General features: G+C 52.3%; 1 protein-coding gene across 18 annotated transcripts in view; it reads left to right on the forward strand.

Moving 5' to 3' along the window:
• Positions 1-636: 636 nt before the first annotated feature.
• Positions 637-14,514, forward strand: part of EPB41L1 (erythrocyte membrane protein band 4.1 like 1) — a 141,417-nt gene continuing 127,539 nt past the window's right edge. For 4 of the 18 annotated variants that reach the window (XM_033186303.1, XM_033186306.1, XM_033186297.1 and 1 more), the window contains exon 1: positions 988-1,282. The gene's annotated coding sequence lies outside the window, so the exon portion shown is untranslated. Of the gene's footprint in view, positions 1,283-14,514 lie in introns of all 18 variants that reach the window. The other 14 variants (XM_033186285.1, XM_033186288.1, XM_033186291.1 and 11 more) reach the window with 10 other exon arrangements.

Below are 14,514 nucleotides of genomic sequence, written 5' to 3' on the forward strand. Positions count from 1 at the left end.
GGCTTCATCTTGGCTCTGTGCTTCCTGGAGGGGAGACCTAGGATAGGCTCCTGATCTGCAAAATGGGATAATCCCAGCTGCCACGTAAGTGAGACAAGTAGGTGAAAGCTACTTAGTAGGCCTTTGCATATGTCCTGACTTCCAGTAAAACCCTGGCAAGTGAGTGACATTTGCTTCTTCCTTCTGTTTCTTCCTTTAGCATCTAACAAAGGAGGCCCAGGCTCATTATTCCGGGCACTTCTGGAGGGCCTGGCCCTGCCCCAGGAGCCCTAGGGCAGGAATTCCTCTCTTTATCTGTAGAAGGCAGACACTTTATCCCTGCCCCATCTTCTTCCAGATGCTATCTTGGGCTCGCTGAACACGGGTTAGTTCCTCCTCTCTCCTAGCCTCAGTGTGTACTCCAAGCAGTACCTAAAGGAGTGCCTATAAGGTGGTTATAACGCTAATTTAGAAAAGCCCATACTTTGGGGATGTTTGGGCTTGTGGAGGGTGGGCGTCGGGATCCCAGAGCCAGGGACTCGGCCTTGGAGAGCCCCCAGAGTCCAGAGGTTGCCACCTGCGAGGGGCTAGAACGCGCTGGGCGATCCTCCGCGAGCCCTGGCCGCGGGAACAATGGGAGCGCGGCGTGGAGGAGGGTGGGCGTGGGCCAGGTCCCGGTTGGAGGTAGACGAGGTCGGCGAGCTGGGCGCGGGGCCGCGGGGTTACCCCGGGGCACCGGGCACACAGCCGAGAAGTCTAAGCCAGTGAAAACCGAGGTCGGCGCTGGCGGGAACCCGGGAGGAGGTGGGGGCCCCGGGTGGGGTCTGCTCCTCTTCTTCGCCGGGCCTCTGAGCCCACTGGCTCAGGTTCTCGCCGGGCCCACGTGGGGAAGCCAGCGGCGAGCCCCCAGCGCCGGGAGGGTTCGCAGGGCTCAGCCCCTTCCTCTGCTGCCCTCCCCGGGACCGGCGCGCGGCCACAGCTCCGGCGGCTCCGGCGCTCCCCTGGTGTTGGCTGCTCGCCGCCGCTGCTTGCTTGTTCGCTCGCCCGCCCGCTGCTGCTTGGGGGGCCGTGATCGCCGCCGCCTCCTTCGGGGGAGCCGGCCGGGGCGGGGCGGAGCAGGGAGAGGAGGTGTGGGGGGCGGGCGAGGAGGGGGCTGAGCGCCGTGGGAGGGAGAGCAGGAGCGAGCGCGCGAGCGAGTGGGGCATTTCTGCGCAGCTCTAGCGCGCCTCGGAGCCCGCCGGGGCAGCCGCCGGACACCAGGACCTCGAGCCAGACCGCCCGGAAGCTGCGCCGCCGCCGCCAGGTTAGCTGTCCCCGCCGTCCCCCTCCGCGTCCCCGGGACCCCGACGCGTCGGGTCCCGCGTGTGCGTGTGGGGCGGCCGCCGAGGGCGGCGGGCTCAATCCCCGATCTTCGGGCACTGACAGGCCGGCGGGCCGGCTCTGGGAGCCGCGGGTTTCGGTTCGTGCGTGTCGGGACTGGAGCGGGTTTGTGTATCGGGGCTCCAGTCTCTGGGTGTGTGTTAGGTGTGAGCGCGCGTGTGCCCGTGGATCCGTGCGAGCGGCTGCTGGGTGTGCGCGTGCGTGTGTGCATCTGTGTGTGCGTGTGTGAGGGTGTGTGCCTTGCGTGTCTTCGCGCGTCTGGACTGAGTGGTGCGTGCGTATCTGGGTGAGGGTGCGTGTGTCTGCGTGTGTCTGTCGATGAATGTGTCTGTGAGAGGGTGTGTCCGAATGTGTAGCAGTGTGTACACCTCTGGGTGAGGGCGTGTGCCAGTGGCTTCGCTTGTGGCTGGAGCCTGTGGCGGGTGTGTGTGTGTCGCTGTGTGCGCGCCAGTGTGACTCCCGTGTGTACGCGTGTGAGGGCGGGTGTGCGCCCGCGTAGCCCCGTGTAGCCCCCGTGTGCGTGTGCGCGGCTTTGTCTTCGCACTGCCGGGAGGAAGGGGTGGGGGCGGCGGTCCAGGCGCTGCCGTCGCTGGGAGCTGGCCTGGGCGGTGGGTGGCGGCGGCGGGGGTGTCCCTTCCCGTCGGGCGGAGACTCCCTGCTGGCAGGTGGGCGGCCACACCCCGGGGGCCGGGGGTAACTGGGCTAACAGCGGAGCCCGCGTTCTGACCTGAGCTGGAGCGGAGGGCGTGTCCTGCTTGAAGCCCGTGTGCGTGTGTGCGTGTGTGTATGTGTATGCGTGCGCGCGCGCTCGTGTGTGGATGTGGGTGGGTGCGGGGTGGTGGTGGTAGCAACAGCAGTTTCCAGACTGATAACCAGCCAGTTCAGGGATTCATTTCCTGTTGTGGCCAGGGGACCTGTTCCCTCTGGCCTCCCCCTAGTCCCCCACCAGACCTAGCTTGTGCGCCCAGTCTCACCCGTGCAGGGCTGTGGGTGGGTGGGAAGGTAGGTGGGTAGAAGCTCAGGTGCCCTGAAAGGACTAGGAGGGAGAATCACTCTCTTAAAGGGCCAGCTCCTCACTCCAAGGAATCCCTCCTCAGGAGACCTCCCTACTTTGAAAGAGATGTCTCTGGGTATGTCCCTACCCCTTTCTTCAAATACTGGTGCGTGCAAGCATTTCTAGATCTATAGTCTGTGTGCATGTGTCCTCCCTGTGTACTTCTTGTACATTTGGGTGTATAGTGAACAGTGAATGTGTATCTCATGATGTATATGTGTGTGTGTGTGTTTATAAGTTCTGGTATATTTGTTTTTATGTATGTGTAGTTGTTTGTATATTAGTCTGTGCATGTGGATTTGCAGAGAAGTGGCATTTTGCTGCCAACTGGAATAGGATAGAAACATTCTGTCCAGGGCCACGCTATTTTTGAAAAACTGTGTGAAAAGGAAGTTTGGGAATTTAGTCTGTGGCTTTGTGGGTTTCAGACACCGGTACTGAAATGTAGGTAGGTTGGATTTTGACTGTGATACAAGGGTAGAGAAAAGTAGAGTCTTATGGGAGGAAGAAATTGTTCAGAGAGAAGGATATCCAAATGCAAGAATTCTTCCATTAGTTCCAGTTCTTCCCGGTAATGTCACCTCCCCCTTTGCTGCTTGGCTTGCCAGGATACAGGACACAGGATTCAGAGTGGAAAGGGAGGGAGCTGGGAGTGTAAAAGGGAGGAAGGTGGATGGGTGATAGGACTGGAAGCCAGCAGTAGATTTCTGCAATTCTTAAAAATGTTTCCCTGCCAAAGGCAGCAGAGGCTGGGGAAAGCTGAGCTTGCTGTCCCCTCCTTGAATCCCAGAATCCCAGGACTTGGGAAAAGCTGGACTGGAGTTCATGAGCTCTGGAGTCTGGGCCAGAGATCTTTTGCCTTGTTCTGTCACCCAGACTGGAGTGCAGACAGTGTCACAATCTCAGCACACTGCAGCCTCCACCTCCTGGGTTCAAGTGATTTTCCTGCCTCAGTCACCTCAATAGCTGAGACTACAGGCATGAGCCACCACGCCCAGCTAATTTTTTTTTCTTGTTGCCTAGGCTGGAGTGCAATGTCATGATCTCGGCTCACTTCAACCTCCTTCTCCTGGGTTCAAGCAATTCTTCTTCCTCAGCCTCCTGAGTAGCTGGGATTATAGGCGCCCACCACCACACCCGGCTAATTTTTGTATTTTTAGTAGAGACGGGGTTTTGCCACGTTGGCCAAGCTGGCTTTGAACTCCTGACCTCAGGTGATCCAACCGCCTCGGCTTCCCATCGCCTCGGCTTCCCAAACTGCTGGGATTACAGGCATGAGCCACTGTGCTCGGCCTAATTTTTGTGTTTTTAGTAGAGACAGGGTTTCACCATGTTGGTCAGGCTGGTCCCAAACTCCTGACCTCAAGGGATCTGCCTGCCTCCGCCTCCCAAAGTGTTGGGATTACAGGCATGAGCTGCTATGCCCAGCCTGGGATCTTCTTTTGACTTTAGCCAACCCCTTCATGTGTTTATCTCTTCACCCGACACTTTTTATTAAGCTTCTTTACGTGAAAGAGACTAAACTCCCTAAGCCTTGGTTTCCCTGGCTAGGCAGCTAGTGAGCTAGATTTTGGGGTTTGATGACCCTTCCCTTTCTCAGATTGCTAGAGTTTGTCTCGTTGTTACCCAGGTTCAGGAATCCACCCTTCTAGTCCCCAGAGACCCTGTCTACTGTCCTCACTACTCATCTCCCCACTGATATACTCTAGTCTAGAGCTGTGGTTTTTTCACCTCATCAACAGCAGCAGGGTCACCTGGGAGTTTGTTAGCAATTTCTTGGCCGGGCATGGTGGCTCACACCTGTAATCCCAGCACTTTGGGAGGCAAGGCAGATGGATCACCTGAGGTCAGAAGTTCAAGACCAGCCTGGCCAACATGGTGAAACCCCCATCTCTACTAAAAATACAAAAATTAGCCGGGCGTGGTGGTGCGTGCCTGTAATCCCAGCTATTCAGGAGGCTGAGGCAGGAGAATCACTTGAACCCAGGAGGCAGAGGTTGCAGTGGGCAGAGATCGCGTCACTGCACTCCAGCCTGGGTGACAGAGCGAGACTCCATCTCAAAAAAAAAAAAAAAAATACAATTTCTTGGTTCTCACGCAAGACCTAGGAATTGATAATTCTGGAGGTATAGCCCAGCAATCTATGTTTTAACAAACACAGGTAATTCTTATTTACTCTGAAGCTCAAGAGAGGTGGAGACAGGGAGCCAGGAAACATCTATTTTTTTTTTTGAGACGGAGTTTCACTCCTGTTGCCCAGGCTGGAGTGCAATGTCACGATCTCGGCTCACCGCAACCTCTCCCTCCCAGGTTCAAGCAATTCTCCTGCCTCAGCCTCTGTAGTGGCTGGGATTATAGGCATGTGCCACCACACCTGGCTAATTCTGTATTTTTAGTAGAGACCAGGTTTCTCCATGTTGGTCAGGCTGGTCTCGAACTCCCGACTTCAGGTGATCCACCCGGCTCGGCCTCCCAAAGTGCTGGGATTACAGGTGTGAGCCACTGCACCCAGCTGGAAACATCTATTAATTGAAACACTTGGAAAGTCTCCCCGACCCTCACATAGGTGTCTGAAATAGCCCTCAGGCCCCACCTGGTAGGTAGGAATTCTGCTTTCAAGTCCCAGGTCTTGTGATCTTGGACAAGTCTCTCCTTCAGTGACTAATGCAATGACTCTTTGACAGTGTGCTGTGGACCAGGTTCTGAGCGAGGGGTTTCCCTAATCTGCTCAGTTTCTCCAATTCTTACTTTGATCTCTGAGGCCCTTCAGCATCCAGTTCCTGCCCGCTTCTCTGGACAACAGCCACTTTGGCCTTTTAGTTCATCTAGGCACCATGAGCTCTTTTGCTTCTGGGATTTTGCACATCCTATTCCCTTTGTCTAGCACACTCTTCCCCTGCTTCTCATCTTGATTAACTCCCACTCTTCATATTTCAGCTCAGTAGTCACTTTCTCGGGGGGCCTTTGCCAACTCTCTAGGCCAAGTGAGTTTTCCCTGTTACACATTCTTAGAGCTCTCTGTGTCTCATAGGGCTTGTGAGAATTTGTATTTGTTGTTTGAGTGTCCCTTTACTAGACTGTAAATGCCATGTGGGCAGGAACTTGCTTACTAGTCTTCTTAGTGTCCCACACAGTGCCTGACTTATGATTTGTGTTCAATAAGCTTGTCAAACTGAATTAATTTATAAAATGGCAGATGGCACTAAATGATACTCAAAGTTTCGTTTCAAGCCCAGACAATCTATAATCCAAGCAGGCCTTTTCTTAAGTTGATTTACCTTTTTCACTGCTGCATCTCCAATCTTATGGCCGTAGATTTGAGCACTCACAGTGGGTCTAGGCCCATGCTAGGCTCTGCTCTAGTGGAGGCAGGTAGAAGCTCCTCAGGAGACACAGCCTAGCTTGGGTTCTGTGTCCTCCTGGATTAGGATTGTACTGGAATGAGAAGAGGAAAAATATTGGAAGAGGAATCCAAATATCTGGGTCCATGCCTTGTTATGTGACTGAGGGCCAATCACTTTCCCCTTTTGTCACGTGTCCTCCTCTGTAAAATGAAGGTATTGGGATGGATGGCATACTTGGTAGTGGTTACTAGCACTGGCTCTGGAGTCATTCGGGGTTCGCCGTGTACTAGCTGGGGGGACTAGGGCAAGTGATTCCATCTCCTCATTTCCTTACTTGTAAAACAGGACCAGTACTAGTATCTGTTTCATAGGATTGTTTTGAGAATTAAATGAGATAACATCCTTGGAATGCTTAGCATAATGTGATTGCATAAGAAACATTTGATAAATGTCAACTATTATGACCATTATTGCTACTCCACAATTCAGCTCAACATTCTTGAAGGCCTTTGTATTGGGCCCTAGGCCTACAAAAACAGAAATGAATCTAGCAGTATTCACAGGCTGGGGGTGGGAGCAGATATGTAAAGATGCAATACCACTGCAAGGACAGTGTACAAGCTGCCAGGGTGTGGCTGCTTATGGAGGAAAAGGCTTCCTGGAGGAGAGAGATGGTGTTTGGGCTGGATTTTACCATCTGGGTGTTTGGAATAGTATGTGCAAAGGCAGAATGGCTTCTTAGGGGAACCCCAAATAGTTCCACATAGTTAGAATAGGAGGTGGTGAGTGGTGGGGATGAGGGTGGAGGAGTGAATGTCTGGAGATAAAGCTGAGAGGAAGATTGGGGGCAGATCTAGCGTAGGTCAAAGAACCTGACCAAGTCCTACAGATGGCAGGGAGCTAGGGAAGAGGAGTAAGTCAACCAAGAAGGATCAGATTTGCATTTCAAAAACACAGCTCTCCAGGTGGTGACAGAGGATGGTTGATCTGGGAGGAAGGGGAGGACTGTTGACCTGGAGACCTGGACACACAGGCTGCTAAACAAGCTCAATGAGAGACCCCACTGGGGTGGATAGAGACCTAGAAGAGGCTGTTCTAGGAAGCTTTTTCCTCTGTAAGCCTATCTTCAGCCTGTTTTCAGGACAGCCTGGCCCTGGAAGGTACGGGAGAGGTGAGAGTGACTTCTCATGAGGAGCCTCCGGGTCCTCTTTAACCTCTAAAGCTGCCTAATGAGTGGAAATCTGGAAAACAGAGTTTGAGGATCCTAGGTCTGCTACTCAAAGGATGCACAGTATATTAACTTCCTAGGGGTGCTGTCATGAAGCACACAAACCAGATACCTTTGAAGCACAGACATTTACTCCCCCACTTGTGGAGGCTAGAAGTCTGAAATCCAGGTGTCAGCAAGGTTGGCTCCTTCTGGAGGCTCTGGGGCAATCTGTTTCCTGCCTTTCTCGTAGCTTCTGGTGGTTGCCAGCAATCTTTGGCATTTCTTGGCTTGCAGCTGCATCTGCCTCTGTCGTCACATGGCTTTCTCTCGGTTTCATTTCCTCTTATAAGGACACCAGTCATATGGGATTTAGAACCCACCCTAGTCCAGTATGACCTCATTTGAACTTGAGTAATTGCATCTGCAAAGACCCTATTTCCAAATATGGTCACATTATGAAGTTTTAGGTAGACATAAATTTGGGAAGGGAGGGGACACTGTTCAACCCAGTACATGCAGGAAGATGGGGAGGAGTGCAGACCTTTTAGTTCCAGAAGGCTATGTCCAAATTTAGGCTTTGCAGTGGAGCCTCTATGAAATGGGGACAGTAAGCCGGGCATGGTGGCTTATGCCTGTAATCCCAGCACTTTGGGAGGCCAAGATGGGCGGATCACCTGATCAGATTTGCATTTCAAATTTGAGTGATCTGAGGCAGATCATTCCTGAGGTCAGGAGTTCGAGACCAACCTGGCCAACATGGTGAAACCCCGTCTCTACTAAAAATACAAAAATTAGCCAGTCGTGGTGGCGGGCACCTGTAATACCAGCTACTCAGGAGGCTGAGGCAGAAGAATCACTTGAACCTGGGAGGTGGACATTGCAATGAGCCGAGATTATGCCACTGCACTCCAGCCTGGGCGACAGAGCAAGACTCCATCTCAAAAAAAAGAAAAAAAGAAATGAGGACAGTAGCACCTACAGTAGTGTCATGATCGTGAGACTTGATCAAAATAACAGATATGAGCATGCCTAATGAGGTAGTACACAGTAGGCACTCAATAACTACTTCTTTTCCAGCTCTCCCTTCTTTGTACTTAGGAGCTTAGACAAGTCACCTAATCTTCTTCACTTTCCTCATCTATCAAATGTGAATAATCATCATCTAGCCCTGCCTACTTCACCAAATTGCGATCCCAGGAGATAATGAGAAAGCTCTTTGTAAATTGCTTAAGGGCTTGTAGCTGTGATTTTTAATTATAATAATCATCATCATAATAACCCTTGGCCATTGCCATATCCGCTGCATTCTCCTCAGAGCCCAGCCCAGTCTGCTCTTCTCCTGAGACAGGTCCTCTTTGCCTGTTTGTGCTCAGAGGCGTCCCATGAAGTGTCGCCTCTGTCCGAGTTGGGAGGACCTTAGAGATGGTCCTTGCCATTGCCCTCATTAGCCTGAGGAGGGAAACTGATGCTCAGGGAGAAAAAGTGACACCCGCAAAGTCACACAGCTGGTCAGTGGCAATTGGAACACCTTATCTGTGGCTCCGGTCTTCAGTCTGAACAGTGCTTTTTCCCTAGTTGCAACTTTAAGCCCAGAAGCAGGAGCTCAGGGCAGATAGAGGCCTGGAGTGGGCTCTGCACATGTTCAGGAGGTGAGGATGCAACAGGAGAGTGTTCTGCTAAGTCAGAATTAGAACCCCAAGAAAGGGGTCCCTGGGCTCTGAGTGAGCAGGCTGAATGGGTGGGTTGTTCTGTTATCATTCTGGCTATGGCTATCTCTGCCTACTCTGGTGGGAGGGCCACCATGCAGGGCTCTGGAGTCTAGATGTAACCCAAGGCTTCAATGTCCCTATTGACAGCCAGGGTGGCATTTCTCCGCAGGTCCTGTCCCTCTAAGCCTTGCCTTGGTGGGTTTAGGGAAGGCTCTGGAAAAGAGAGAGGGCTTATACTGTCCTGGCAGTTTCTGGCAAGTCATCTTCCTTTCCCCCCACACTGGGGAAGCCAGGCCCCTCCTTGGCCCCTTGATTCTTCTTTCCTTTCCTCCCTCTTCTCAGTTTGCTCTCTTCCTTCTGTCTGCTTTCTCCTCTTCCCTCTCCCCACCTTGTCTCCAGATTAGAGGTCTAAAGATAGTCTCCAGGCCCACTTTAGGTGGGTGGTTTTGGGTTTGCTTGAGGCCACCTAGAATTAGAAAGTCTAGAGTCTTCCTCATAAGAGGCTCACTGTGGTGACTTATATGTTTATTGGCTTACTATGTGCCAGGCCGTGTGCTAAGCACTTTACATGCCTTATGTCTTAATCCTTACAACTACCAAGCGAGGCAGAGATGATGATCCCCATCGTATTACAGGAGGCTAAATAACTTGCCCAAGGCCTACATAGTCCTCAGCCAGCAAGTGGCACAGCTGGGATTTCAATCTAGATCTGTCCGAAGCCCACCGGTACTCTTGAGTCTTTCCTATACTGCCTGTGATGGGGCCTGCAGGAGCATTTAGGGGTCACAGAGGGGCATGCATTTGCTCAAATTAGGAGAACAAATTCTTTACTCTGAGAGCATGACTTCCAATCCAGGAATCTTCCCTCCCAGGCCTGCACTCTGCCAGCACCTCCGGGACTGGCCTTTCTACAGCATCAGCCTTGGGACCCGCCAGGGTTCTGAGCCCATCTGGTTCTAGGCAGCTGCCCACCTGTAGGAGAGACACTGCATCAGTGCCAGGGGTGGTGACAGGGTCCATCTGAAGGTATTTGCCTTTTTTCCTAGTTACTGTTTTGTCACCGGCCACCTCAATTTTTCATTGAATCAAGTCTTCCACTTAAAGAAGCATATCATCTGCAAAGAGCATTACTTTTGTCTCCTCAGAAGGGTGCTTGGGAGCTTGGATATGCTGCAGGCTCAGTGACGGGTGGAACTCTGGAAGAAGTGGGGAGGGAGGTAGAGACTGGAGCCAGGAGACCTAGGTTCAGAGGCATACATCTACCAGAAGAGAAAAAGAAGTAGCTGGCCTGAGGGCCAGAGGGAGGCGGCCTGGAGAGAGGGAGGAATAGGAAACCTGCTCTCACTCTAAGTGCAGCCCAGGAGTCCAGACTCCCTCCCAAGCAGGGCTGCTGGTCTCAGAGTGTCACTCAGGAATCTAGGCAACTGCAGTCAGCTTGCTGAGCCTCCACCCACCCCAACTGAGACCATTATGTTGGTCAGCCTGGCCCAGCCCAGCCACCTGCCTGCGTGAGCAGGTGGCTCAGTCAGAAGGGACCTTAGTGAAGGAGTGGTGGCTTTGAAACTTCTATCCGCAGAGCCACTCTTCATAGGCAAGGAAGCAGAAGTTCAATTTGTGAAACAGCTAAAAGGTGGAGCGGCTTAGCACCCCACTCCAACCCCTCCCTTCTAGGGTTCCCTAAGGCTGGGCTTCTCAAACTTTGTTCCCCCTGAGAGCAACAAAGGTGAGCATGCTAAAAAACAAAACAAAACCCGGGTGCCATGGCTCATGCCTGTAATCCCAGCACTTTGGGAGGCTGAGGCAGGTGGATCACCTGAGGTCAGGGGTTCGAGACCAGCCTGACATGGTGAAACCCCATCTCTACTAAACATACAAAAATTAGCTGGGCATGGCGGCATGCACCTGTAATTCCAGCTACTAGGGAGGATGAAGCAGGAGAATCGCTTGAACCTGGGAGGTGGAGGGTGCAGTAAACTGAGATAAGACAGAGTGAGACTGTCTCAAAACAAAACAACAACAACAACAACAACAACAACAACAAAAGCCAACACTCTTTTTCCAGGACTCACCCAAGAGATTCAAACCCAGCTGCTCCATGTGCTGGCGGGTTGGGGGGTGGTCAGATCTGAGGTGGGGCCCCGGAAGCAGCCTGCTGTAACAGACTCCCCATCGAGATGATTGGGACACAGATGGTTCTCAGATTGCCCTTGTAGAAGGCTGGTCTCAGATGTTCATGAACTTCTGAAATGGCATGCACAATGTTAAGAGTGTGCATTGTCCCCAGGAGAGGATCCACAGGCACCATCTGTCTTGGAGTCACAACCCGTAAAACTTTAGAACTGCTGTCTTCAGGGTTGTTTTATGGAGTTGGAGCCTAATGTCTACAGAAAGGTCACCAGGGAGCCAATGGCAGAGCTGGGTGGAGAGGGCTGGTCTCTCATGCCTCTCAGCACATTGCTGGCTTTGCTGTGAAGGTGGTCGGGGGCTATAGACCTGTCCCTCTGTCTGGGCCTCAGTTTTCCCAGCTACAAGATGGGGGTTGGACAGGATAATCCCAAGGTTTCATGCAGCTTTGATCTGTGGTTCTGGAAGTCAGGTCTCCTGCTGCCTAGTCTAAGTTCTTTGTCCTTTTCCTTGCTCCTCCCTGGCTTCACCCACCACTGGGGGGACCTTCCCCTTAAGCATCTTCCACCTTCAGAGATTCTGGACATAGCCTGCATTCTGGCCCCTTGAATCCCTTCTGTCCGACCACATGCCCAAATGCTCAAGCCCTTTCTCCCTTTCCGTCTCCACTCACCATAAGTGAGCAAGGTGCCTTTGAATCTGGGAAAGCTCAAGGTGGCCTCTGTTCAGAGCTGGACATGTGGGTCAGTGCCAAGGGGAGGGCTGCGAGAACTAATTTCCTGAGGCTCCTGGGACATGCCCAGTGCTTCCTATGTCTTTGCCCCAGCTCCCTCTGTTCCTCCCTGCCAAGAATGCCACCCCCATCATTCCCCAATCACTGTTGAAATCCTGTCTGCCTTTTCAAGGCTCAGCTCAGATGCCAGCCTATGTCCTACAAAACCTTGTAAGCCCTCCCCCTCACCCCAAGATGAAATTTGTCTTTAACTCCTCTGTACTCCCTTAGTACCTTATCTGTTCCCCTCTGGGGGATGAGTTCTATTTGGTCTTAGCTTTATCCAGGGAGGTGGCTATTTTCTTCCATCAGGTTGTCAGCACTGGGATGTCTTATGTCTTGTTCTTTGCTTCCCAGCACTTAGCATGGGGCTGTGCACAGAACAAATGCTTAATTGAGGCTTACTAAGTTTGCAGAATCTGCATCCAGCTCTGGACTGAGCTGGCCTCTCTACAGCCCCTATGGCCCATGTCACTGGCAGGCCATGGTTTCTCACATGGCCCCTCCCTCTATTTGTGGATTGAAGGGAGGCCAAGTAGGGCAATGAGTAAGAACTTAAATTCCAATCTTGATTCTGCCATTTCTGGGCTGTGTAACCTTAAGCAGATCATTTCCCCTCTCTGAGCCTTAATTTTCTCAGTTTAAAACAAAGAGGTAGGGATGACAAGTCTACTGGGGGCTTGGGAGAATTAACTGAAGTGCTTTGTGTAAAATGCTGATAAAAGCATGGGAAAGAACAAATAGCTAATAAATGATTATGATTTATTATTTTTTGGTTAATAGTTATTACCATTGTTTCAACAAACATCTACTACGTTCTGAGCATTGTGCTGCGGGGGCCAAGGTGAGAGATAAAAAAATAATAATAATGACAGGAGTTCCTTGTCTCCAGGGTCTTAAGGTCAAATGAGGCAGTACGACTCTAGTACAAGAAGTCAGTGTCTGGCAGAGATGTGGCTGAGTGAGTTGAGGGGTGAGTCATTAGTGTAGATGCCAGGCTAGAGGTGACATTTGAGCCAGAAGGGCATGAAGCAGGAAGGGCAATGACAGTCTGGGAGGAGGCCCATATTCCCTGTGGAGAATGGGGAAGTGGGGTGCATATTTGGAGAGTTTTAGGAAGGATGTGGGAAACAGCAGAGCAGAAGCAGTTAGAATCTCCCTGCAGAAGGGGCATAGGGTCGGCACCCCGGATGGAGCAGGAGCTTCAAGCTTTGTTTTGCCAAGAAGAATTTGGGGGAGTGATGACTCATGATGCTGCCATTGAGAGTGAGAGAGAGACTGCGGGAAGGTAGGGTAGAAGAGTGAGGCTTTATGGCAGAGGGAGTGGGGACCAGGGAGGTGGGGGGACATTGTCCCTCTGCCCAGGCTTGTGCTAAGAATGGTGAGGTGGGCTTCAGTTCTGGGCTTCTGCAGGGCTGCCTGTTTATCTGGCCAAGATTGGGATTTGAACATTGATGTCTGAAGTTAAAGCACAAAATGACTCCAGAAATGTCAGAATCTCTCTATGTCAGAGCCCACTAGCAGAAGTGATCTCTGAATCCACTTCCCTCATGCCACACTATGCAGGTGGGAAGCAGAGGCCTGGGAGGAGGAGATGGCACCCAAGAACACCTAGTGAACTGGCCCCGCGCACTCTGGATGGACTGTGGACCTAGGCCTGTGTTAGGGTGAGGAGGGGGCCAGAGAACCCATGAAAGATGTACGTGACAAGCAAACGTCAAGCTGGGAGCAGTCTGTTGCTAGGGTGTGTGCGTGATCCCAGGTGAGTGGGATGTGAGTGGGCCGGAGCCGTCATCATTCCAGGCTTTCCTTCCGGAAAAGGAGAAAGGGCCACATAGGTAGGAGCCAGGGGAATATTGGGATGTGGGGGAAATCAGGGGGTGGCTTAAGAAGAGGAGGCTGTTGCCAAGCAGCAAGAGATATGACTATATGAGAACAGAAGAGGCACCCTAGCATCTGTGGGCCTGGCTCTGTACAGCCCTGGACTGTAGAGGTATCGCCTGCATTGCAGGGGAAGAAACTAGGACTCCCAAGGTCAGAGCTAGGAAGAATGGAGTCAGGAGTGGCATCCAGGGCTGGAGGACTTCAAAGCCATGTCTCTGGCATGCCCTGGGTGGCAACCATTCCAGTTCTTGTGAGATCCTGGGGTCAAAGGGGTCAAGGAAGTACTCAGCCCAGGGCAAGTCATCTTTCACTTCCTTTCACTTCCCCTCCATCAATCTGCCCATGGAGCGGGACTGTTTTCTTCTACTTTACCCACCCCGCTTAATTTGTTGATGAAAAATATTTATTGAGCACCACTATGTGCCAGGCACTGCCCTTGATTTCATGGAACTTATGCCATCACTCCTTGGCACAGAGGGCTATCCTACATTGCCAGGGAAGGATGGGAAGGAGGAGGGGAGGGGGCCACTGGCTACTTCTCTCTCCCTTTACATGAGTCACTCCCTCTTCTCAGCTTCTATCCCCTTGCAAATGCCCCAGCCCCAGATGGTTCTTGTTGGAACTACCTCCTGCCGAAATGAAAACCAGTCAGAGTTAATTGTTAAACCTAATAGCTGGTGATAGTTTCACTCTGCTGGGCTGGTGGGAGTGGGGCTGCACCCTAGGGGAGGGGTGGAGTCACCCAGCTTTTTCTGGCTGGTACCTGCCACCTTTTCCCTACTCTGGAATCTGCTTCCAGGGCCCTCTCCTCCCCTCCTCCCCAGGGGGCAGGCTGCCATCTAGCCCTTTCCCCTGCCTCCAGCTAAGGTGTCCCTGGGAGGTGAGCACTGGCTCTGGCCTTAGTCCAAGGGCCTCTGGGTGAGTGCTCTTAGGGGAGGTGTGGGGGAGGGCAGGGTGTCTAGCCCTGGAGACCTGCCCAGAGGCCAGGCAGCCAGTGGACCTTGCTGGCTTTGCCTCCTGCTGCGTGTGGGTGGGGGAGCTAAGGATGGTGTCACAGT

This window comes from Trachypithecus francoisi, unplaced genomic scaffold (genome assembly GCF_009764315.1).
Source record: "Trachypithecus francoisi isolate TF-2019V2 unplaced genomic scaffold, Tfra_2.0 Lachesis_group21, whole genome shotgun sequence".
Taxonomy (NCBI): Eukaryota; Metazoa; Chordata; class Mammalia; order Primates; family Cercopithecidae; genus Trachypithecus; species Trachypithecus francoisi.